We start from the raw sequence: 26136 nt of genomic DNA, 5'->3' as shown, positions 1-26136 counted from the left end.
ATGATTGCTATACTTTTTTTGGAAATAATAGAAACAATAATCTAAAAACAATTGTTTTTAGAGTTCTTATCCAAACTCATTTAACTATGGAATGGGATTAATTTTGCCAATGATTTATTTCACCTTAATTTCTTCCAGTTTCTTTCTACATCCGGTTAACCCTTTATTTACTGAATCATCTAACCATCCATTTTTCAATTTTATTTTTGCTTCAATAATTTCGATGCAAAATAAGCCTAGATAAGGAGGAAAAAACTTTAATTAAATTAACTTAATTAATAATGAAAAAATTTAATTTCTGGCTTTAGCTGATATTCGCTGATTGTTGTCAGAGCAACGTTCTTCGGGGTCTCCTCAATACCTTCCATATAAGAAGTATGTCATCGCTAAATAAACGTTTAAACAAATGGTGCTTTTGTGGTGTCATTTTTATTTAATTTTTTTATCTAAGCACCATGTTTAGTTGTCTGTTTCAAGACTGAAGGATCCGGTTTCTTACAATATTCACCGCATACGAGAACCTTGTAAAGATCAAATTAGTCGGAGATACTAATAAATTGAGGAATTTTTGGATAAGATTTGCGATTCAAATGTCGTCCTCTTCAACTGACCAAGTTTGAAAAGGGGGGGAGGGGTCTGTCACAAATAGTCCTTATATAACTTCAAAATTGGAAGTTCAACTGCAGATGCACAGTACAATTAAATCGTTTGGCATAGATTAAATTACTGAATCCTTTTGGAAACGAAACAGATAGAAAAATATCTTAAAAGGCCTGCATTTAAAAATTACTTGTAAACTTCACTGCAAATTCCAATCTGCGTCAATTCTATGATTTCATATATTTTGGAACAATGATTTAGAAGGATTGCATCTAGTGTAAATTCTAAGGAATTTATACATATTAGTAAATTAAGAGATTTATTAATATTGATTTGATCAAATGTTTCTCCTATGGCGAGTAATTATATTTTCAAAATTCTAACAATCATTTATAGACATCATATTTGCATGAAAAAATGACATGGAATATTACGAAATATTTCAATAGTTCTATGGAATGTTACTTGTATCAATGTAACACATTCAGAGCACAGAAGTTGCTATCTGATTAGATAGTAAAAAAAAAAATTAGAATTAAAAGTTTTAAATTTAATATTTCTTTTATTTTCAAATATACTAAAATTTTTCTTTAATGACAAAATCTCTTTAAATACGTTTCATATTTAAACTAAATAATTTCATTTTAACTTTAAATGCAAATAATCAAGCTCTTTAAATTCCTATGTCACGATATTACGTATTGTTTTATTTAATTTATAAAAATATTTTCATATGATATGATTGTGTTGCATTATTTGATAATATAAATTTCATCGGTAGTAGGATTTGACGGTTTTTCAAACCCGGTTTTAAAAATTGTGGTTTAAAAATTACTATAAACTATACCAGTTTAAAAAAATTACTATAGAAAACCGTTTTTTTTATAGTAAATTTGTCACATTTGAAAACCGGTTTTTTCGGAGCGCCTGGACATTCCTCTTCCACCTCCTTTTCTTCAAAAAAAAAAAAATTATCGGTTGGAACCGAATCGCTCAGTAGCTGAAGGCCCAGGACGACGAGATCCCAATTTAATAACGTGAAAGCATATTTGAATTTCTGTTAAATGAACTAAAAAATTTAAACATTGAAATAAGTGTGAAATTATTATATGCTTTAGAAGAATGAATTCAAGAAAGTAGACAAGTAGAATTAGCAACTCTTTTACAGTATTTGCAAAATCCACAAAACATTTCTAGTTCAGTGAAGAAATCTAGTGGACCTACTTTAATTAGCTTCAAAAACCGAAATTATGAAGTTTTATCTGGAAAGATATTATCTAGAATATTTCCAAATCCTTATGTGGAAACCGATTCTGATAAAGAGCAAATTTAAGAAACTCTCATCAGAGTAATGCTTTTTTTAAAAGAAGCCATAAAAAATCAATTCATAAGTTTCTATAAGAACATAAAGAAAAACTTACAAATCCAAAGACACTGAAAGCTGAATTTTCATTATTTGAGGCAACGAATAAAAGCACAAACAATTTAGATTTGTTATTTGATGCCTTGAAAACTATAAAACCAATTTCAGTAGCTAGTGAACTAGCTTTCAATTTCAGGTAATATTATGTCTAAAATAAGAACAAGTTTTAGCCACCGCTTAGTGGATATTTTGATTTTTAAATCCTATTTTCTTAGGCGAAATTAAAATGAGTGAAAATAATATTAATATTATTTGAAATTTTCGTTATTTTGTGTAAGTAATATGTATATGTAATCCTTAATTTTTTTTAATATATATTTTGAATTTGAATTTGATATTGATTTCGTTTTTTTTTATTTTACATAAATTAAATAAAATATTTTTCCCTATTCTATTTTTTTGACAAAAATTCGAAAACCAGCTAAAACCGGTTCTTGGAAAATATTAAATTCGAAAACCGGTTTTTAAAAAAATCGGTCTTTGTATAAATCCTAGTCAGAAGTGACGGTACCAAGCTAGGGCTTATAGCAAAATTTAAAATACTGTGCAATTTTTCATAAGAAAAAAAATTGTGGCTGTGTATTATGTTTCCCATTTGCTTCTAAACAACTTCAAACAAGTTTTTCCCCTTATTATTTAAGACAAGATAGGAAATACTGTTACATTTTAAAAGCACAAAAATTAATAATAATCAATTCAATTGACTTTAAGTATTCAATTAATAATAAATATCCGATTAATTTAAAATTATCAAAAGATATTTTTACGTTTTGAATTATTCTACCACATTTTTTTAAATTTCTCTCTTTTTTTTAATACGTATTTTGACAACTTCTTTATTCATTTTAAAATCCGGATTCATCCATGTTGAATGTTTCACTCTCCTAAAAGTTATTCGATGCATAATTATTCATCTTTAATACCAAGATTTTCTTTATTGCACCGAAGAATAAAATATATATAATTGTTTTAAGTTGCATTTTCCCGAAAAATGAATCAAAATTCTCTCGCCACTTTTTATGTATCTTTAACAATAAAATTTGTATTTTTAATGTATTTATTTCTATGTATTTTTAACAATAAATTAACAATTAAATTTAAGAAATAAAACTTAAAAATGATGCAATATTTTGAATGGAACATCAGAGAAAACATCGAAATGCAAAGGATTAAAGCTAAGATGCAGTCAATAGTTTAGAGTAAGACAACCATATATGTACTTCAGCATTCGTGAGTAAAATTTTCAGTACAAATATAACAAGTATTAATAGTTTATGGAGAAAATTAGCTATCGATTGTGATCCAACTGATATTCCTATATTGATAAAGGCAGACTATATATATTTTAGGCAATGACAACTTTTTGTATATTATATTTCAAATTTACCTATTGATTATATATATCAATTTAAAAACAGCTTCAATATAAAATATAATATACAAAATGTTGTTATTGCCTAAAATATATATAGTTTGCCTTTATTATTATAGTACTGCCTTTAAATTTGAATTTTTTTTTCTCAACACATGATCCAAGGGGTTTCAGAAATTTGGAATGCTGGAATAACTTTAAAAATATGTCATTTACAAGAGGATGGAGATAAATAGTGTTTCCCCCCCCCCCCGAAAAAAAAGTCACGAATCTTGAATTTATAGTTAGCATATTATTTACAATGTAAGCCACCAAATAGTTCTGCAGTTCTTGATATGATATCTTATATAAGATATTCCTTAGGTCATTCAGGAATGACCTAATGAATGTTAGACATGAAATCGCATTTTCTTAAGCGTTCAGAAATACTGGAATTAGAAAATTCACAAACGCCGATAAATATTTAAATTGGAGTGACTCTTTCAAATCAAGTTCCATTTACGATGTTAATAATGACTTCATCATTTCGAGACAATACCTCAAGAGTTCTGTTCTGTATATGGCTGTATGAGGAATGGAGCGATTTAATCGACTTTAAGGAAGAAATGCAAGTAATTCTTTATACTATTGTTTCATTGTACATATGATCCTACTGCATTCTCTTCCTTGTTACATTAGCAGTTCTTAAATTCTATGTATACATATTAAACGTATCATACGTTTATTTAATTGCATACTTGTTTCAAGGTAATGCTGTCATAATTATTTATCGTATCATTCACTTATTGGAGGAATAATAATCTAACGAGAGAGCTTCTTTTAATTTGAGCCTTTATCAACATGTTCACAACACTTTTACGAAACACTAGATTCCTCATGCATAAGTAACACGTTTCGAGCATAATAAATTAATTTTTATTTTATTATTTTTTTCAGAATAAATTGTTTTTGTGTAATGCATGGATGAATTTTCAACTCTGACAACAATTAAATGCTTTTTTCGTTATCAGGTTCTACGACACCATAAGAAATTTTGCTTCACAATTTAACGTTTTCAATGCCTAATCAGTTGGAATTTTCATCTATTGAGAAAATTTCATTATTTCAATTCAAAATAAAATCCATAGCATACATGAATATTCTTCAAATCCAAGGGATTTTTATACTAAGTTCTAATATTTATGAATAGCTTGATTATTATTTAAAAAGGCAAAAATGCAATAAATCAATGCATTCACTTCGTGTGGGCAAACTGGTTAAGGAATGAATGCTGCGAAAAGTGCGATTTCTCGTAAGATATTTGTACACCGCAGCAGAACGGTACTGTAATACCTCTCTCCCGGTCTCACGGCTGAAAGGAGATGAAGTGAAGAGAGGGGGGGGGAGTTGCGCGGGAGTGGTGTGCCTAATACCGGTTAGAGTGTGTGTTGGCAGGAGATCAGGTGGGAACTCCGAGGAATGAGTTTAAATTTAAATTGGAATTTAATTGTGAAATTAATAGTCATCTATCACTTAATCCTTAAAATATAATGAACTTGTATTGCCAAAAAAAGTGTCATCACTTGTGTCAAAGCACGCGGCAGATACATTGAACATTTCGTAAACTGGCGCATTCTCATCGTTTTATCCTATGTCATATAGCCTTCCGACAACTTCTAAACAACCAAATGATAAAAAAGTTGCGAGTTATGTTCTAGCAAATTCTAAGTTTGCGACAAAAGAAATGTTTCATTTTATAATTTTTCTGCTTCATTTGTTTTCGAATTATTAGATATTAAAATTATTCTTAAAAACACCTTTTTTGTATGCAGCATTGTTGACTCTCAATATTACGACATTTGAAATCATTTTTTTAAAATTATCAACTGCTGTGTGACCGCAGAGTGCACGCATACGTTGCCACCAAGGAAAAAAAATCCAATCGAAATCGTATAAATGTATTCTCATCCTCATTGGCTAAAATTCAATTACGTCCAATGAACAATCATTTAAGGCACTTAAATAAATCTTATTTTTGTTCCTTGAACTTAGGGCGTAATTGAATCAATCGGTGCGAAAAGAACTCTTTTCCAAAATAAGAGTCGGTGGACGAAAACTTTCTTCTTTCCTATTAAAAGAAATCTCGCCTTAGTTGATAGCAAATCCAGTGCAAATCAAGCAATTGAATTCAAGAAAACTGCACTAATCAGAACCAAACTTTGCTTTTCCATCGAATCGAATCAAACTAGTTATTCGCTCGCATTCAATCATTCGCGTCAGACATTTAACTCTTCATCTTCCCCGTTCGGAAACTTCTTCCCTTTTTATGGGCGAAACTCTCCGGGATTCTCGTTTTGTATCATTTACCTGGGGGCTGAAATTAAAACTTACTCGGGCTATCCGTTGGGAAGAAACAGATTGAAAAGAGAGAAGTTTTCGGTTCAGTTGACACAAATGCAATTACGTTGGCCGCTCTACCGGAAAACGAAATAGAAAATTATTCGAAATATAAACGTTATCCGCTTGTCGAGCCCTCAGTTGATGGTGGATTAGGGCAAGTCCGCTGGATATATGAGGAGTGGAGTTTACATTTTAATCTCGTTCGACAGTCCTGTCTTCGATTTTTATGCGCTCGAGAATTAATATACTGTAGTAATTGAGTGGCAGTGTCGCCTCTGATACCATCAGCTCCGGGAAAAAGATAACGATTCACCTTCTGCAATAGAAGGCGGTTAATGCGTGCAATGAATCTAAATTTCTGAGGGGTCGATGATGACGTTATGATTGTAATTGAATTTTGATTTGCTAAATTCGAATGATTTTATTACAGTTTAATCCTCAATATCAGTGGCGGATTTAGGCCTCTTGCAGACTAGGCAGTGTACATTATGAAATTTCTTTTATAACAGTCAATTAGTCTCACAAGCTTTTAACAAACATCACACTGAAAACTTTATCACCATGTTAATTTTTTTAGTTTAATTTCATTTAAAAATAACTAAAATAATACAATTCCTAACAAATTAACTATAATTATCAATTTGATTTCTTTAATTGTGATTGATAATTTTAAATTATGGCAATGAAAATATAAAGAAATCATTTTTTTTCTTTATATATATTCCAGTATAATGTAGCATTATTAGTTAAATAACTAATTAATATTCTATTATAAATGAATTATTTTTCTTTCTTTAAATATTTTGTCTCTCTTGCTTATTTATTATTTTTAATAATTAAATGATAATGCATAATGTAGCTCTAATATTATATAATTTATAAATGTGTATTTATTATAAGTTATTTATTTGCAATTTATTTAATCGATTTAGTCTTGTAGACGCTCTAAATTCTTTTGTCCTAGGCAGTAGTGAAATAGGAAATTCGCCACTGTTTTGCATTTTATTAGTAGAGTGGTACGCTATAATCTACGTGTGGAAGGTAAAATTTGTCATGTTGACATACAAAATTTTTGTATGTCAAATTCGAATGATAAAATATTTTGGTGAAAAAACAAAGTAGCAAATCATTGTAGAGAAAAAGAAATATCTGACAAATTTATTAATTATCAGTTGCATTTTTGTTAAAGAATGAAAATTTTGTTAAAGATAATTTATTCGTCCAATTCATTGGTTTGGTAAAAGAATATTTTTCAGTATAATGTTTATTTAAGTATATTTTTCTTATAATTTTACTCTAAAAATTAAAGGTTTTTAATTGGAATTAAAAACTCAAAATGATAATTATTATATTCATTTATTTTATTAGTGATCTACCATACCATAACCTACGTGTATTGTTTTGACATACATCATTTCAAACGGTAAAAAACTTTTATAGAAAACAGTAAGAATAGCAAATAGTTGTGGAAGAAAAAGAAATAACCGATTTTATTGGTAAATTTATTGGTTGTCACTTCAATTTTGATTAAAGAAATTTCACTTTTCGGTTAATTTATTCGTCCTCTTCAAGAGATCTGGAAAAGCAAATTTATAACGCGAGTATAATTTAGTAAATGACATTTGAGTAGCATTTCTACTGAATTGAATTGACTTTCAAGAATAATCTAAAATTTTAAATAATATTTACTTACAAAAATTTTCCCCTCATTGGTACTGATGTTAAATTCTATAGACGAAGGGCTTCTTACAAGAGTAATTTCTTGATTATGTTTGTAATTCTTGTCTAATATCTATTTATAAGCATAAGTTTTTTTTAAAAAAAACCTTTGAGCATCTTAATTTAAAAATTCCTAACTTTCCAATATTAACTATTAATCCCGAAGAAAATTTTTGTAACAATCTGAAGAAATAAAGAGTTGTAATATTCCTAATTTATTGTATTCAAAGCACATTAAAGAAGCGATAAATGAAATTTAAAAAAATATCCAATTAGATATATTGAATGAACGATAAATTTCTAAATGAAAGACTTCTAGCACGAATCCATTTATGAAAATCCAAGTGTTTTAACCTTTTGACATATTGTCACGTAGATGCTATAGTATAGAACTGAATGGCACGCACAAGAGGTAGAGCTAAACCAATTTATTAACTGAACTCTGAATACAGTGATTGACAAATCTTCTGCTTTTATACAAGCAAAGAAAGTTCCAGAATACTCTTCTGGAGACAGTAAGAAAAGTCCTGGACACTTGTCTGGTAAACTAAAGAAATGTCCAGAATCTTCTGGAACATGAAATAAAGGAAAACATAAAATCAAGGAATTAAATATTTACACAGACTGTGAATCGCATTGTCTCTAGCGGGATTCGAACTTAAGACATCTTGATTAAGAGCCCAGTCTATGACCACTCGGCCATGGAGATTCGACTGTCTTCCTTCATTGTGGCAATATTGAAAATGTTAAAAGATTTGACGATTTATAACAAATTAAGTATTTAAAGGACGCAAACGCTTCTATGATGTCCTAGGCCTTTCTTAGCCATGCAGTGTTGATTTTTTTTGGACCCGCAAATACGTTCATCTCATGACCTACGAAAAATTATTATTCATAAGTAAATTTAAGCAAATATTAGTGTACTAGAGGGAATGAGATGATTTTTGTCATTTAACGATTGTATCGCCTGGATCTTTATAAATTTCTTAGTTTCGAACAAAAAAAATTAAAAATATATGCAGAACAAGATTATTCAAGATATTTATTCAAGTAACAAATTATAAATCAATGTATATGATGCCTGATGGCATAACTGCATTTATGTTAACTGGTTCCATGACAGAATTTCAATGTTGGACCTGTATTTTCAAGAAATCATTCGATTTAAAAGGTAAATAAAGTTTGAAACATATTTTTCAATTTAAATCTTGAATACTTTCAGCGGTAATTCATATTCATCATTGAAATTATATTTTATTTTTCTATATATCTGTGAAAGCGTTAATTATTAAAGAATGCGAAATGACCTATTATTTCAATACATCAAATCTGTAAATCTTGATCAGTTATAAAAATATTCCGAGGCAATAGCAAGATTATTTCTGATTCATACCACATCTCTACTTAGGAAAAATACTCAAGAAATCGTGTCATGACATCAAAGTTTCAATTATCCAACCGAAACTTGATCAGTTTAATATCATGAAACACTATTCATTCTTTTTTTTACGATGGAATCCATTCTCATAGAGGTCCAATAACAAGTTGGACAGCCACTGAGCTCAGACCAGAGAAAAATAGACTGCCACTTCGAACAATTCATCTGTAGTTTCCTTTAATCTGAGCTCGGAAACCAGCCAAATTTATGACGGTATTAGTGGCTACACTTTTTACTGCTTTTGTTTGGGGTTCTCGTCCCTTAATGGAGGAAAAGAGGCGCGCGTGATTGGAAACGACAAGTTAGTTAAGCGAGTCGCCCAAGTAAACCTTGGGAAACGTGACGGTTAATTATGGCCAACCGATAGCTGTACACTTTTCTGATTGTTTTTACGAGATAGTAGCTTCCCCCTTTTTATTTGGTGTTAGTACGATTTTGCGTGTTGCTGTTATTTTCCTTACTCCAGTCATGATATACTGAGATACAGAGCAAGAGCTTATTTAATAGATTAAACGATACATGTGCGTATTATTTTCCCCTTTTTTTATTTTTAGTATATTTGCGAAATATTTTTTACTGTATTTTTTAAAATTTAGCATGGGAATACAAAATTTTAAAAAATGCTGCGTTCCTTTTTTAAATGATCGTTTGGCGGAATTTTATTAATTCTTTATTTATTTTAGAAAAAGCGACTCTTTTTTTTCTTTTTCTTCTGAGAATTTATTGTGCTTGACTATCGAGGGACCCATATGGATGCAAAATTTAAAAAAAAAATTAAGAAATAAAGTCTGAGAAAAGAAAAATGGACCCAATGTAGGCTTCATTCCGCAGCTTATTCAGCACATAAAGTTACGGGACTAATGGTTCCAATCACTGGATGAATATCTGACAGAGTACATTTAAATGGAAAAGATGAAAAGGCATCCAGGAACTTGTTTTTTATAAGGCAGTTTAGCAAGGAAGGCTTCTACCAAATTCTATTTCACTGAACTTTCGTTACATTTCAAACAGATTTGCAAATTTCTCTCGTTAGTTAGATATGATTCTTTGATGTTATTTGACCCTGCTGTAAATGGCTGAAGAGAGAACAAGAGCGAACATCAGAATGATCGCAACCTAACAAGATATTGTATGAACACAAATCGATTACGAAGAATTGTGTTTTTTTTTAGTATGACTGTAAACTGTTTGAGTGGAATGAAGAAGAGTATGGGATGCTGAATCGCTTGCAGTTTCTTCATGAACCTTTTATTGCCGTCCATCTCTATCTCAAAGATATGCCATGCTTATTCTTTGAATACAACAGCACGAATGTCCCAAATAATGTGTTGCTTTAGGCCAAACTATAAACATAAATTAAATAATTTTAGCAAATTTTTATTAATATGTTTTAGTTTATAAACATTTCAAATAAATACTTAATACTTTATAATTGTGACTATCATTATCGATAGTATGGGCAGGTGATAATAAAAGAATGTCTTATGTTCACAAGGTTCTTCTAAAAGCATTTGGAATGTTACTACTCATTCTATTTTCTGGCTAATTGGATAAATGTAGTAAGTTTAATATTAAGCCAAAGATAGCAACCTACAACAATGACGTTATACATTAAAAAGCAGTATAATGTTTGCATAATGTATATATAATAAAATACTACACTTTTTTGCAAGACCGAAATCAATGTGCTTGCAATTAGCCTAACAGCTTAGTCTTGCCGTAATTTTCCTAATTATTTAGAGTTGAAGAAAAACACAAACCTTCTTATTAGAGTTTTGTGATTACAGTCAATGCATTTAGGTTACGACGATGTTCTATCTTAAAACTCTGCTAGAAGTGTCGCCGAAACCGGATCAATTTGCTATACAGTATTAGAAATTTCATTTTCTTTCAAATAATATAAAGAAAGGACAGTTGTTGTTCTACTTATAAATTTGTATGAACTAAAATTGTTAATAGAAATGAATTGGTAAAAAATTTTCGCCTATGTTTTCTGAACTATATTCACCTCGTTACCTTGTGCACGCTTCCTTTTGTTGCTTTTTTAAAAGGTTTAAAATTTCAAAATCTCTATTACTTTTGAATATTTTTTGTGAAAAATTTTGCTTGTGTGCTCTTGAATATTTTTTGTTTGTTGTGATGAAATTTTAACATTTATTTACTATTTCCTTCAATTTATGAAGATTCATGGACAAGCTTTTGTTTAATTGCTTTTAACGGACATGATTCTGTCTGGCTTCTCTTTAAGTTCATCGAATACAGGGAATGTTGAAGGCAATCAGATCAAGTCATTCAATAATCTAATACAGATTTTAAACGTTCTCAAGCTCATGTCCACTCTTTTACTCTTGGAACATTTACTAGTTGTTACCACTCTTTTTCTTGCTTACGCTCCAATTTTCTCTAGATCTCTAGATTGTTAATCTAATTTGACTTTTTGTGACTTTTTAGGAGAAGGCATTTAATGATCTTGTTTTTGTGCTATTCCGAGACAGAAAGTCTGGACATACTCAAAACTTGAATCATAACTTCCATGAATGAATTGGTAATAGACAGACTGTAAAGGGCGGAAACAAGCTGAATAACATGTGCCTTCAAGTTCCAGGATCATAATTAATTCTTTGTAAAGCTGCTTTATGCCAAAAACTTGAACAAGACGTCTTTTTGAAATTGAATAAAACGTTTTTGATACTCCTTGGATGATAAAGCCGTGATATTTTGACTGGACTGATAGCAAACCAGTTGCCAAATTGGATTATTCCCAATTAAATACGCAAATTCTCACTAAAGATAAATAGGATAAAATATCTCCTTGCATAAAGTACTGTTAAAGACTGCTAATAGAATAGAATCTTTTTTTCAGCAATGTATTTAAGCTTAACTATTTACAAAAAGAGCCTTAATTACGGCTTAACGAACAGAAGCCAAGTAAAATGTCGATCCACAGAATTTATTCGAAAACTTACTTAATTACGAGTGATTAACTTTTATTGCCAGGAGCCAGTTAAAAACCATATTTAGCTTAATTAAGTTATAAAACAGACACAGCATAAAGAGAATATGTCTTAATTAGCAAAAGCACAAGTGCTTATAGTTTTTTCTTTCCTTCCCATTTCTTTTATCGCAAGAAAATCTTGGGGCAGCCATTTTGTTTTCGGAAAATATCCGAGTCAGAACGCTCGTTTTAATGCTACATCTGCATTTAGTCTTCCTAAATCGGCATTTTATCCGCAAACGGTCCGAAAACGCAGTTTTCCCCCCAAGTAACATTTCCTTTCTAAAATTTTTCCTCTGCCGTATTTCTTTTCTGTCTCATTAGCAGCCAACCCGATTGTAAATTCAAATGTGATAAGTATTTTTTCACTCTTATTCTATTCCTCTTTCCCCTCCCCCTGCTTGCTATTATTTAACATATTTTACTGCCTGCACTTCCTACTACTTTTTTTTAACATTTTTATTTTTAAAAAATAAGAATAAATAAAAAAAGACCTTTGTTCACGCTCCCGGCATTTTTTTGGGCCCGTGCCAAAATGTTTAACATCGATAGTGGCGCTACTGCGGCCATGTTTCAGCATTAAGACTCGAAATTATATCTCCGTGTTTGGCAACGACGGAAAGGAGGCGGGTAATATTTTTGTTTTTTCCGGCCTGTTTCCTAAAAATCCCGGATTAGTCTGGATTTTTATCTTTTTTTACAGGGTTTCCTTTCTTCTCCTTCCTGTCTCAAGGCTAAATGGTATAAACACGGGGGAAGTTTTAAGAAATGGGGTGGGAAAAAAATAAAATTAGGTGAAAAGTATTTGGAATAAATCGTCTGCTTTTTTTCGTTTTGTTAAAGAAATATATTTCCGTAGATTTACGATTATATTAACAGCTATTTTCTTTTCAGAGAAGTGCTACTTTGTTACCGGTTTTCGAAAAAATCCTTCCGTGCTTATAATGTAAATAGAAAGTGATGTTCAGTTTCTAAGATTCTTTGTTTTCAGCGTTATAATGCATAATACTTCCATTTTCAGCATTATTTTACACGAGTTGACATTTAAGGATTGGAAAAGCTTTTTTTGTTAATCAGAATTGCTTCTACGAAAAGTGAGACTTTTCTCTGAAAAGTTTTTTTTATAAAGGAAGAATGCTTTTTATAAATTCGTATTCTTTAGATATTTTAAGAATAAATTCAGATATTTTTAAAATAAAAATTAAGTTTTGAATTCGTATGGTTAAAAAAATGGTAAATTTATTGGGTTACTATTTTTTAAGCCAACTGGACAAAATAAGCAATTATTTAATTTCAGAATTACTCTGTACCTTTAGCGACTCGTTCTCTCTGATTATTGGCTTTAAGGGTGTTAAATGATTTATATGGAAAACATTTTAGAAAAAAGTTTCGTTTTATTTGATACGACTGAAAAACGTGATTTTAATTGAATCATTCCACTACAAACTATATTAAATGCAATTTAAAAGTGCATACGCTGCGAAACGAAAGCGGCAGTAAAATTCTACTTCGTTTATGCCCGAAGAAAGTTAACTGGCAAAAGAATACGACTGAATGTTTTAATGGATGAATTTTAGTTTCCTCATGTCATTAAAAAACATTAAAACAGATTATATATCAAATGAAATTTTAAAAAATATTAAAAACACAAAAAACAGATATAAAATTAATATAACAAAAACGTTTTTTTTGTCTTGAATTAATGTAAATTTTTATTTTGTCATAGCAATTTCCCATTTGGTTTAGTGCGTAATGCACTATATCACACTTTAGAGTACTGTGGTAAGGAATATTTTGAGATATATTAAAATTTAGGAAAAATGATATCCAATATCTTGATGCACATTAAGTCTTACATTATGGATCATAGTTTTTCCGCTAGTATGGTGTGATTTTAAAGTTTGTAGAGGGTTCTAGCTCAGATATTACCCTCGTCATCTGAGCGATTTTCAAAATTACGAGGTCTGTCTTAAAAAGCCTTAGTGCTCCTTTTAAACGGAAAAATAAACTAAGTTATTTCTAAATACTAGTAATAATAACTTTCTAAATAATATTATTGCTTAAATTTTGAGTATATGTAACTATAAAAACTGCTTTGAAGTATTTTTTATACGCAATAATATGTTCCCTATGAATTTTAAGTAAGAAATCGTTGATTATTATTTATTTTATTAATAATATAATAATTCATAAATTTATTTTATCATTAGCATTTAATCCATGCTCCTATAATAAAATGGAGCAAAAACCAAAGTTATATATTGAACTTGAAAAAAAAATAATGGTGCCAATTAAATGTAAAAGCTAACTATGTAGTCAAATTCTTATAATTTTTGAAAAACGGAGAAAATAATAAACTTTCTATTATAACTTCTTAATAATAATTTAAATGGCTTTAATTTTGGAGTATTTTTTATACAGTTTGAGTTAATATTTTTTTAGACTCTATATTCAGATATAGTCTAAAAAATTGTTGTTTAACATTCTGTTGTGTATGCTTATATTGTAGGTGTCAGTTTTATACCCCTTTCGCTAATGCGTTGTTGATCCAATGTATATGTGTATGTTTTACTATATTAATTTAAAAATTATGTACATTATAGAATTAAATAAACATTATTTCGCCTGTAGAATCCTAGAATGAGATTTAACAGTAATATAGATTTATGAACTTGAAATAACTCGCAGTATAATAGAGTATGAACTTGCCCATAAAATGTGGGATTTAACAATCTCATATTTAAGGAATATTATTGAATAATTTACTTGAATTTACATGAAGAATTATTAATATAAATAAACAATAAATAATGTTTGGAATTAAAATGTTAGTTCCTAAATTAAGTGATTGTATGCGAGATTCGAAGCTTAGACGAGCAAATTTAAAGTTCGATGTTCCCTCAACTGAGCTGAAGAGGACTGCAAACAAAATTTATTTGTTCGGAAATCTATAAAATGAATTATATATAATATTACTAAGAATCTGCAACGTTGCTTCTCAGTTTTGTTAGTTCCATCATAAGAAAGACACTTCTACCCACATCTCTTTTGGACGCTCGCCGGATACCAGATCAAGGTCTTTGCCCGGGCTTGGCAATAAACTTGGCTACCATTTAATGACTTAGAAACGAAATTGACGACAAATTCTAGGATAGATAATTCTAGAATATCCAGATATTTTAGCAATAAGACAAATTACAAGCGAATTACGCCTATCCTTCGAGAACTTTCTATCCCCTGCTTCTGAAGTTATAAGAATCTGCCAGACCAAACCGGAGTGAATGTTATTAGCCAGTCAGCGACGAGTCAGTTGGATCAATCCAGAAAAGTGGAAGGTTGAGTACAGCAGAAGCGATTGGCGAATTGAGGATTGAGCCTCACGCTGCAATTTGGAGCCAGGTATTGAAGCAACGTCGAGTCGTGTACTGAGTAGACAATCGTATAGAAGTGAGTCCGCAGCTGAAGTCAGTCGGAGAAGATAGTGATCAACAACAGGAGTTTGGAGGAAACTATCCAGGATAATCGTGCAAAGTCTCTCTTTCTGCTGAATTCTGTCTGGCCTTTTTGTGTACTGTTATTTATTACTGGTTAGTTGTTTGTTGGCTGCTATTTATTACTTGTGGACGTCTCCGCTATGCGGTGTATCTTCCTGTTAATAAAGGTCTATTTATTATTGGGCTTGTTAACTGTGCTACTGTACACCCACTGCAACGAACTCGTAAATTTTAAGAAATTTTGTGGAGAAGAATTTTCCGTAAAAAAATAAATGGCGTCACTTCTATAGTATTGCAAATCAGCAACCTTTATTAATACTTATTTGTACATACACACCCACAATACCCACGCGCCTTTCACTATAACAAAGTAAGGCTGGAATGAGAGAGGAAAAAAACTTTAATAAATAATATAAATAATTGAGAGAGAAAAAGTATCATTTTATAAACTGCAATGAAAACAATAAACAACTGACGACTCTTTATAATTTACTGCCAAATGCTTTATTTTTGAAATTCATTTAACTAACTTGCCAAAATGGAAACAAGCCAAAATTAGATATGTTGTCATAAATTCTTTATAGCCTTTTTAATTGATACTAATTTTTTAAAAATTTCCGCTTTTAATTTTTAAATTTAACTGTCAAATAACCAAAATAAACTGATTAAAATAAATCTAAAAAATATGTTATAAGAATAAATAAAATCTAACTGTGAAATATTACTGTAGAATATCTATTAACTTTAGATGCTACGTGCGATTTGGTTTTATTTAGTCAATCTACGCATAATGTTTTTTTCGGAGAAAAGAAGAATCATTACATTACTTTATTTTTGAAAATTGCCAGATTTGTAATAAACGTATCAGAATTACGTAATATTTTGTAGTTTCGCATATAAAATGTCATCACAATTCCAAACGAACTATGCTTCAATATTATTGTAATCAAATTTAGAAATAATGGGTCTTTCTTTCTTGAGATTTCTTTTTTTAAATACTTTATAAAAATAAATTTTTTATCAAGAGGATTTTGACTGAAGCGAAAACAATTGGCGAGCAATAGTTACGAAAACGCGTGTTAGCGTGTGATCTTCGGAGATTAATTGCTGGAGTGCGTTTAATAAGTACATAAGTAATTTGCATACATAAAGTAATTTCATACATAATAACAATTTTTGTCATAAAAGCACATGCGCAGATTTCATATTTATTTAAATCGTCACATTTTTCAGATATTATGTCTATATTCTTGGGTAAATATAGACTTTCAGCCTGTGAATTTTCTCAAAATTCTATATCTACAGTTTTGAAGTTATATCTGCTTATTAAGCTTTATCTATCTAGTTATCTTCGCTTTTTAGTTATAGGGTTAACTTATAATCTGACATCTGGACAGAAAGACTTCATCTAAATGGATTTCGTTCAAAACTTTATATAAATCTAAACATTTGATGCAAAGATCATATACTAAATTTCATTTATCTAGCTCAAAAGTTTTTTTGAGTTATTGTGTTTACAGACATAGAGACATAATTCCAAAAATGTAATTCTCGGTTCTGAGAGGTTTGAAATATGCAGACTTGTCACAATCTCAAATTCGAATTTTTTCGGTAATTACAATATTTTCTCTTTGTGTATATTTTGTATACGAGTAAGTAAAAATAAACGGTAAGATTATTTTTTGTTTGTTGGATTTTAAGATGTAAATTTTAAAATAGCCTAGCAAGATATAATTGGATGAAGCTGAAAATTCTCAATAAACAAAGTCTATGCTACGCAATATAAAGGGAGGTGGAAATGTTCGGTTTTATAATAGTTATCAGAACTGTATCGCTATCTGTTGGCCATAATTAACCGTCACGTTTCTCAAGGTTTATCCGGGCGAGTCGTTTAACTAACTTGTCGTTTCCAATCACGCGCGCCACTTTTCCTCCATTAAGGGACGGGAACCCCAAACAAAAGCAGTAAAAAGTGTAGCCACTAATACCTTCATAAATTTGGTTGGTTTCCGAGCTCAGATTAAAGGAAACTATAGATGAATTGTCTGAAGGGAAGTCTGTTTTCTCTGAACTTCTCTTAATGGCTGTCCAACTTATTATCAGGCTTGTATGAGAATAGATTCTTCTATAAAAAGAAAACAATAAATACCATTTCACGATATAGACCAGTCAATTCTGTTATTGAAAATCTGTTATCATAGCACGATTTCTTGAAAGCTTCAATACAAATCAGGAAAATTTCTTCTTTTGTATCAAAATGGTTTAGTTCTTTAATCGTTGTCCAATTCTTTTGTATTTAGGGAAGATATTGTTTTGAAATTCATTTGTTTCCAATATATTTCAAACGATACTAATACATTTTTAGATTTCCAGAAATCTTTGCAAACAATTTTTATCCAAAGTGTAACAAGAAGATATATGTAGTAATAGTTTATTTTGTCCTTTGTCTTTAAGAATCGCAAGTCCTGTAAAAGTCCCGTTGAAAAGTTAGCGCATTGCTAGAAATATGTAATATAGTTTCCCTATGCAGTTAGTTTCATAGAAAAGAAGAAAGACCGACATATACTTTTAATCGCTGTTAAATGGATGTCAGATCAGTGGCACCTGGCTTTGGTGATAAACATGGCAACTGTATGTGACTTGGCTATAAATGTAGTGGTAAAAATGAAGTTCTTAAAAATACGACAATTATGGTGATATTTTTTTTTCAATCAAGGACCAGATAAAATTCTATACCATGTCACGCAGATTAAATAAGCGCATAAGGATTAAGTAATTACATAAGGATTGAATTTTTTTCTTTGAAATATTGATTGCAGAGTGAGTTCTCGAGCTGCTATCTAAATATTATTGCTTTTTTTCCCTTCTTGCTTGTGTTGCGGGTTTCTACAAATGCTGCTGCTTGTGAAAGCCACATGTGCTTTTTCTATCCATGCTGTACATAGATTCTTGAATTAAAGTGCTGTTTTTCATTATCCAGCTTGTCAGACTTCATGCGCCTCCATCCATTTGTTGGTTTTCGTTAGCAGTATATATTCAGATTTGTGTTAATAATTTGATAGATTCGTAACTTTCTTGTAAAATTCCTTATGTTATATAAGCCTTAACGGATTTTGTAATAATTAAGCATGAAATAGATGTGGATTGACGAGCTAATTCATAGAATGGTAGTGATTACAAATGCATCATCACCAAGAGGGCACAAGGGGAATACTATATTTTAGAATTTATTTTACGATTTAAGAGTCGAAATTCAATTGAGAAAGATTGGAAGAAGGCTGAATATATGGAGAAGATAAATAATTTGGTGGTTATTTGTCCTTGGTGTCCATATAGCCTTAACTATTGTGATTGGGCGGTTCTTTCTCAGATTATTTTAATAATATAGAAATTTAAAAAAGAAACTAAAAAAATTTTTAAGGCTTAGTTGGTGATACGCCAAGAACACCTAGATAATGGGTTTACTTGACGAATTTTAGAAGAATAATCAAGAATGACCAATATACGAAAAAGAATCGCCAAGAATTACCAAGCTTCCGGAGATGCATAAGATACGAAATATGTTTGTATTTTCGGGCTCAGTTGGCGAATTTCAGATCATGCCAAGATCACTAATTGCCAAGCTGGCGAAGGTTTTTAAAATAATTTACTGTGAAGACCGTAATAATCTACATACCGAATTTAACACATCCCAAAATATGTTTTCAATGCTTACAATTTTTTAAAATGCTTACTTTATATGAATCTGGGTTAACTATTGAAAGTAAAATACATAAAGAGGAGTAGCATGCAAACAGAAAAAGAAGGCAGAGAGGAGATAGCAGTAATTGGTGCTCCTGCCGATGAGAGGATTACAAGCCCATGGAAAATTAAAAATACGTTCATAGATTATATGGCGAAAGGTAAACAGGTTCAATAAATTACAGCGGCTTTTTATTCTGCATGAACGTAACATACAGTTAACAGCAATTAATGATACACAAGCAGCAAATCGCTTAAAAAAAACTGCAAGAACATAAAGCAGTCAGAGAAAATTTGATGGTGTGACTTCGCTGCACTTCATTTGAGATCTACTTAATTGACTATTACTACTGACTTTCGTCTATGTGCTTCCGTTTTTGTAGGTCTCGTTACAATGCATAGAATGTGCTAGAATAAAATTCGAAACTTAAGGGCTAATGGAGCTATTACCAAAATTCTCGAATATATTAGGTCTTTCTTTTTTGTAACCAAACCCACCCATTCGTCAGTTAGTCTCCAAGGCCAAAGATCGTCAACTCTACGCGCATTCAGCAGCTATCACTTTATCTATTAAACTATTTATCATACCAGAAACGTAAGGAAGCAGTTTCACAATATAGAGATTCGTTAGATAGAATAAGTTCGTTATAATATAGAGACAAGAACTTGTTTTTGAAACTGACTTCAGGATTTATAAATAAAAAAAATCCCAAAGCAAGTCAGAATACAGAAGTATAATTTTTGTGAGGAGATACACGCCATATCGTGATGGCTTCCGATAAAAACGGAATTATCTGGCCCTCAAAGATAATTAATAACATGGATAATCTGAATCATACAAAATCGATCTTATTAAGAGAATCTCATGTATAGTACTCTCACAATGTTGAATGCTCTGCCATCAGTGATAGCCATTCAATATCACCATTTTTGTACCTATATTATTCCTGAATAGATTTTTCTTTTGAAACCCTTCATTGAAACGGAATGTATGGTCCTGGTATAAAGAAAAGTCTTTGATGTTATAAATATGTGTATATTCTGTATCTACTCCCAAACAACTGGGTGGAATTCTATTAAACCTCACACACCAAGAAAGGAAAGAAAAATATTATCAACATTTCAAAGCGCGAAAATTAATAAATGTTCATTTAATTAGATGTTATTTAAAAGTTTGACGTTTTTCCGTTGTACCTTCACAGGAATTTAAATCATATGAAATAATTTTACACCATCTTAAAATCCAAAGTTTAATCTTTTCAACGACATTAATTTCCTCTTCTGTGCAATTCTTATTAATTTTGCAAAATTTAATAAATAAATGAATAGATGCAGATATGTTTGAAATAATTAAATTTTATGAGACTCCGCTGCTTGGCAACGGTAAACTTCCATTATTTTTTTTTAATATTTAAATTACTGCTGGGCACGTTTTTTTTTAATTTCTATGCAATTTGCTCTTCTGATTTTAATAAATTTTTGAAAATTAGTTTTAACTCAATTTTTAATAATGTTTTGTGTTGTTTAAGTGCAGAAATGCATACAAAGAAGGAACGCTTTAGCAGAATTCTAAGAGAAGAAGCAGAAGTTTTAATATAGATAATTTCTACATTAAACAAATATTGATTTGGTTTTGTTACTTGTTTTTAATGGAAAAATCAATAATTAGATTAATGGGTTCAAAATATTATTAAAACCTTTCTTGTATACCACTATTTGTGAACAAATATTCAATTTGAAATATATGAAAAAAAAAAAAATCTGTCAATAGAAGAATTTTCTGTATTATAATATTTTAAACAAAAATAATTTTTACATTAAAAATATTGGACGTGAATGTAGTTTAAAACCGAACAACACCAATTTTATTTGCTAATAAAATGCTAAAATTTCTGCGTCATGACAATTATTAATTTTTATTCTGAATTTTTTTATATCAGTTCTGTAGTTATATTTTCAAGCCTTCTCATTTTTAAATAAAGATCCAAAATATCAGCACTTAATTCCTTTTAATGCTTCAATAAAATTTGATTTGTTTAACCCCAAATTAAAGATCGCAGTTTATTTGGAATATTTATTGTTACTACTCGCCTTTGGCGACTAGCTGGTCCGTCCAGATTTTTGACTTTTTAGACTGTTAAATACTAAAGTGGAGTGAATATTTTTTTTTTTTAAATTTCACTTTGCTATTTGACACGATTGAAAAATATGAAATTAATTGAATAAGTCGAAACAAATTATAACTCGTGCAAATTAACCCTATATACTAATATAACCGTATATACGAAATATGAGAAACTTACTTCGATACTAATGTCCAAAGAAAACATTAATAAAAGTTTAACAGTGGCAAAAGCGCGCGATTAAATGTTTTGACGAATGAATTTAAATTTCAAAATAATTAAAATGAGTTGCTACAAATTATGTATGACATTTAAAAAATTATTTAAAACATTGTGCAGAAATAAAATTGGTATCATAAAAAAGATAATTTTTTGAGTTAAGGAAAATACCATTTTTGAAAAATAATAATTTTTGTAGATATGAATTATATTGACAGGCAAATCTCTGAAATGACGATGAAACAAAATGATTAGATTATTACTTATTAAATTATGATTAGTTATTTTTGCGGTTGATTAAACTTTCTACTTGATGCCTGTTTCTTGCTCCCTTTTTCGTATTCTTTCCTCTGAATATAAAAGAGTTTTTGATGAGCTCTCTCCGGAGCATTTCCAATAATATTTTAATCGGGTATGACGAAATATTCCAACGCGAAATGAGTTGATTTTAAGTTAATTCCTCAGTTAACAGGTTATAGTTTTATCAATTAGCGAAGCAGTGAACTAAGTGCAAGCTATAAAATACCTTTTGTTACATTTGACTGTTGCCATTCGACGATACGTAATAAGAGCCATTTCTGTGCCTAATACGTCAGAGTTTTATGTATACAGATTTCACTCTATAATGTTTTGAACTTGTTAATCAATAAGTGTGTGGCATTAACTTTTTGAATTTAATCTTCAATATAATGAAATAACTCCATATTTTATCAAAATTAATAAGAGTGATTTTCTGAAATTTTCTCGTATAATCTCCAGTAAAGGTTATTACCATTCTTCCGCGTTTTACTTTTTAAACGGAGTTCTATATTTAACGGAGTTCATATATATAATATAAATACTTAAAATAATCGAAAAAATTCGTACAAACAAACAATATTCAGTTTTATCATGTATAAAAAGAGTTAAGCTCGTATCTTAAAAATAATTGATTTTTTTCTGCAAGTTTAGATTGTTGAGTTGCATGCAATCAAATGAGAAATTTTTGGAAAAAAAAATATTTTTTTAAATTTTTATTATAGAAACTTAAGAAATTTAATATTACTGATGATTCATTAAATCATTTCAAATTGTTATCATGGATTAAATTTTATATAAAACTTGAGCTTAAATTAATTCTTGGCAGAAGCGTGGTTTTATTCATGCTTTAAACCTGAAGGACTTGCTGAAAAGAAGTTAAAAATTTCAATGCCTTGATGGCCAAAATATTAAGTAGTTATTGTAATGCAAATTAAATCAGGGGATTGAAGTAAAATCCAAATTATATGAAAAAAATTATTTTTAAAGTATAGTTTTCAAAGTTTTTTCCCATAGAAAAAGAAAAGGTTAGAGGAAAAAGTATCTAACTTACTAGAAATCAATGAATTGTTTATAGGAGGAGGATATAAAAGGATTAAAAAGTCTTGTCAAAAAGAATTATTTGTTCAATCAAACTTTTCAACGGCTAAATTTAATAACGGGTTTTCTCCTTTGAGCGCATATTTCTCGAAATTTTAATGCCACTTGGAAGAAAAGTTTTTTTTGTAAAAGTCAGTGGCGGTTTCAAAACTACTTATAATCTCAGAGCTTAAAGCTCCATATTGCAAAAAGAAATTAAATCGCTTAAGCTTAATTTTGAAATATTGCTTTCTCGTGGCTTTTTTTTATAGTGGATGTTTTTTAAATTCTGAAGAAATTGAACAGTGTACATGACAAAAATATTGTAAAATTCTCTTTTATCCTTTTAAAAAAATTTATTTTATAGTGTTTGAAGATATAATAAGATAGAAATTCGTATAAGTGCTTTTCTCTCCTATTAATAAAGATGAATGTGTGATGAATGATGACGTATATCTATGGACCAGAGCCGTAGCTACCAAAGTTGACATATATATACTTTGAAAGATAGGAATGTGCCCCCTCAAAGTGAATTTTATTCGTAATGTGGATCTTACAAAGTTTTACCAAAAAATTGGGGCTTATTTCTTCGTCTTAAAGCAACTATAATAAATGAATAAATGATTTTCCCATGGCAAAATTATTGATTTTTTTGAAGGTATAGGCTTACTTTTGCAGCAGGAAAAATTCGCTCATTTTGTCATAGATCTTCTTGAATTTTTTTTCGTGCTATATTTAAATTTTTTTCACTTCAGAAGTCATTGGCTTTTTTTTTTGGAAAAAGGCATAATTTGAAATTTAAAAATCTTGTTAATTTTTCAAGCAGAAATCAAAATAAAAACTAACGAAGAAAAATTTCTTATGTGTCAGATGATGAGTAAATACAAATTTCAAACAACGGTCTTATGGAATTTTGGCACTACTTACCTATTTAATATGTAGAAGTCACACCACCTTAGTATTTAGCTGTCCAATGACTGGCCTGAGAGAATAGTAACATGGATACTAAGCCAAACTACCACATTCCGTTCCGTTGGGAAATATGACCTATTAGTAATGATATGCTTATAACATTACCATTAGGCCTCCTCATACTTATATTCCCTTCACTTAATTAGAAATTTCTGAATTTCTATTCAAGTTTTCTGGTCTATTTATCTAAAGTTATGAAAAAGATGTTAATTCTATAGCAATACCATTATCAATGTGAAAAGTTAATAAAAAAAACTATATTATGGATAATTACCAGATAATTACTATTCTTATTTTTAATATTTTTGTTACTAATATTATATTAAAGCTCTTATTTTTAATGTTTCCTTTTATTTATATTGTTATTTGACTTCTTTTAAACTATTTTATTCATAATTTCTTTTGAAATATAATTTCCTTAACGCCAATGTGGCAAGAAATCAATGTTGAAACCGGAAAAAAATCATTTGCCATTCGTTATTGTAACTATCTAACGAATTGCTCTCATCTTTTAATTATCTTCTGGCTGAATTATATGACTGCCAAAACAATAAATAAGCCATTTAAAACAATTTATGTTGAATGGTTTCATTAATATAAATGGTATAATCTAAAAGCGCTGAGTATTTCTTCAGCATAAAACTGAACTGTTTTATGGGCATTGAGTCTTTACAGATAGGGTCACGTTATCAAAAATATTTCCCCCTCTTCCATCACACGAATCCTCATCATCATCATTATCAGAAAACTAATTTTTACCGTTCTCTTCTTAATTTTTCCCTAATTACCATCGACTTTAATTACCTCTCGCAGAGAAACAGATTCAAAAACTATTTCTTCAAGTCCGGAATCTTTTTTTTCCCATCTCCAAGCGTTCTCATTTCTTCCCAGTCGTTGCCACCGCCATTTTTCTTAATCTTTTCGTTTGGTCGAGATCTTTTGGTTGCGCAATTTTGCAGAAGATAGCATTTCGTACGAATAGCAATTTGATTGCCGTACAGTCATAACAATTAATTCTTTTCTCGAAATAGAAAATTTCCCCCCGAAGAATAGAATTAATGACTGTGAAAATGAAGATACTAATTACGATCCATTCTCTCTTCTCGTTTTTTTTTCCCTTCAGTTCCTCCGAAGTTCTCATTAATTATGAATTAAACAAATTTATTTTTACTTCTTCTAGGGTTTTATTATTTCATCGAATGCCATCTAAGAAGGGAGATTTTGAGGAATTATATTCTTGCGTTTGGGTCAAGTGATCTCTGAAAAAGGCTCTATTCAAAGCGTTTATTTATGATGTGGGTTTTATTTGATCCCTTCTATTTCTTTTCATAAGTTTCTCTTATAGAGTTTGAAAAAATCCTTTTTATATGCTTTATCCTTTTAATATGTTTATTCCTCGCATTGAAATTAGATCCGAATTTGGAAATTTGAACGCGTTTTGTTCAATCAAATCTATAAAAACTGATTGTAGAAATTCATAAATAGTTTGTACTTTAGAAGAATTCAAATCAAAGCAATTAAATAATTTTATCAATTATTATGTATGCTTCTTTGAAAGCAAATGCGTTTTTAAAAGGTTGACCTGCTTTTACCAGTATTGCTTTATTATTACGTATGCTTTTTTTACAGCAGATGCGTTTTTCAAAGGTTGACGTAGAACTATGACATTATAGCTGTTATTTCATCTCAAAATCGGGCGAACTCCAAAACTTTGTTCGCTAATTAGAAAAATTGAAAATGAAAGTTATATATATATATATAATGTTATTTTATCTCATACTAAAATTGGGTTAATTAAAATAAATTAAATTTTTGAGCCATTCTTAAAAACTATTGGAAAACTTTTGGATAAAAACTATTGACAATTTTTGCGAACTACTAGCTGATATACTCTGCATTCTGGGGATTAAAACACTTTCATGTATAATATTATTAATATAAAAATACTTTTGTAGTTTATTATTAGTATAAAAATACTTTTGTAGTTTATTATTAGTATAAAAATACTTTTGTAGTTTATTATTAGTATAAAAATACTTTTGTAGTTTATTATTAGTATAAAAATACTTTTGTAGTTTATTATTAGTATAAAAATACTTTTGTAGTTTATTATTAGTATAAAAATACTATAAAAGCTTAAATTCTTTTATCATCTGAAATGATTTTAATGAAAATTAGAATATCAGTTTAAGCAGAATTTTTAAAAACACTGATAATTGATTTTCACTATAGTATTTATTGTATTAGTTTTTACCTGATTTTATTTTGAAATGCTGAAGTATAA

This window comes from Argiope bruennichi, chromosome 2 (genome assembly GCF_947563725.1).
Source record: "Argiope bruennichi chromosome 2, qqArgBrue1.1, whole genome shotgun sequence".
In the NCBI taxonomy this organism is placed as follows: domain Eukaryota; kingdom Metazoa; phylum Arthropoda; class Arachnida; order Araneae; family Araneidae; genus Argiope; species Argiope bruennichi.
This window is presented reverse-complemented; position numbering follows the sequence as displayed.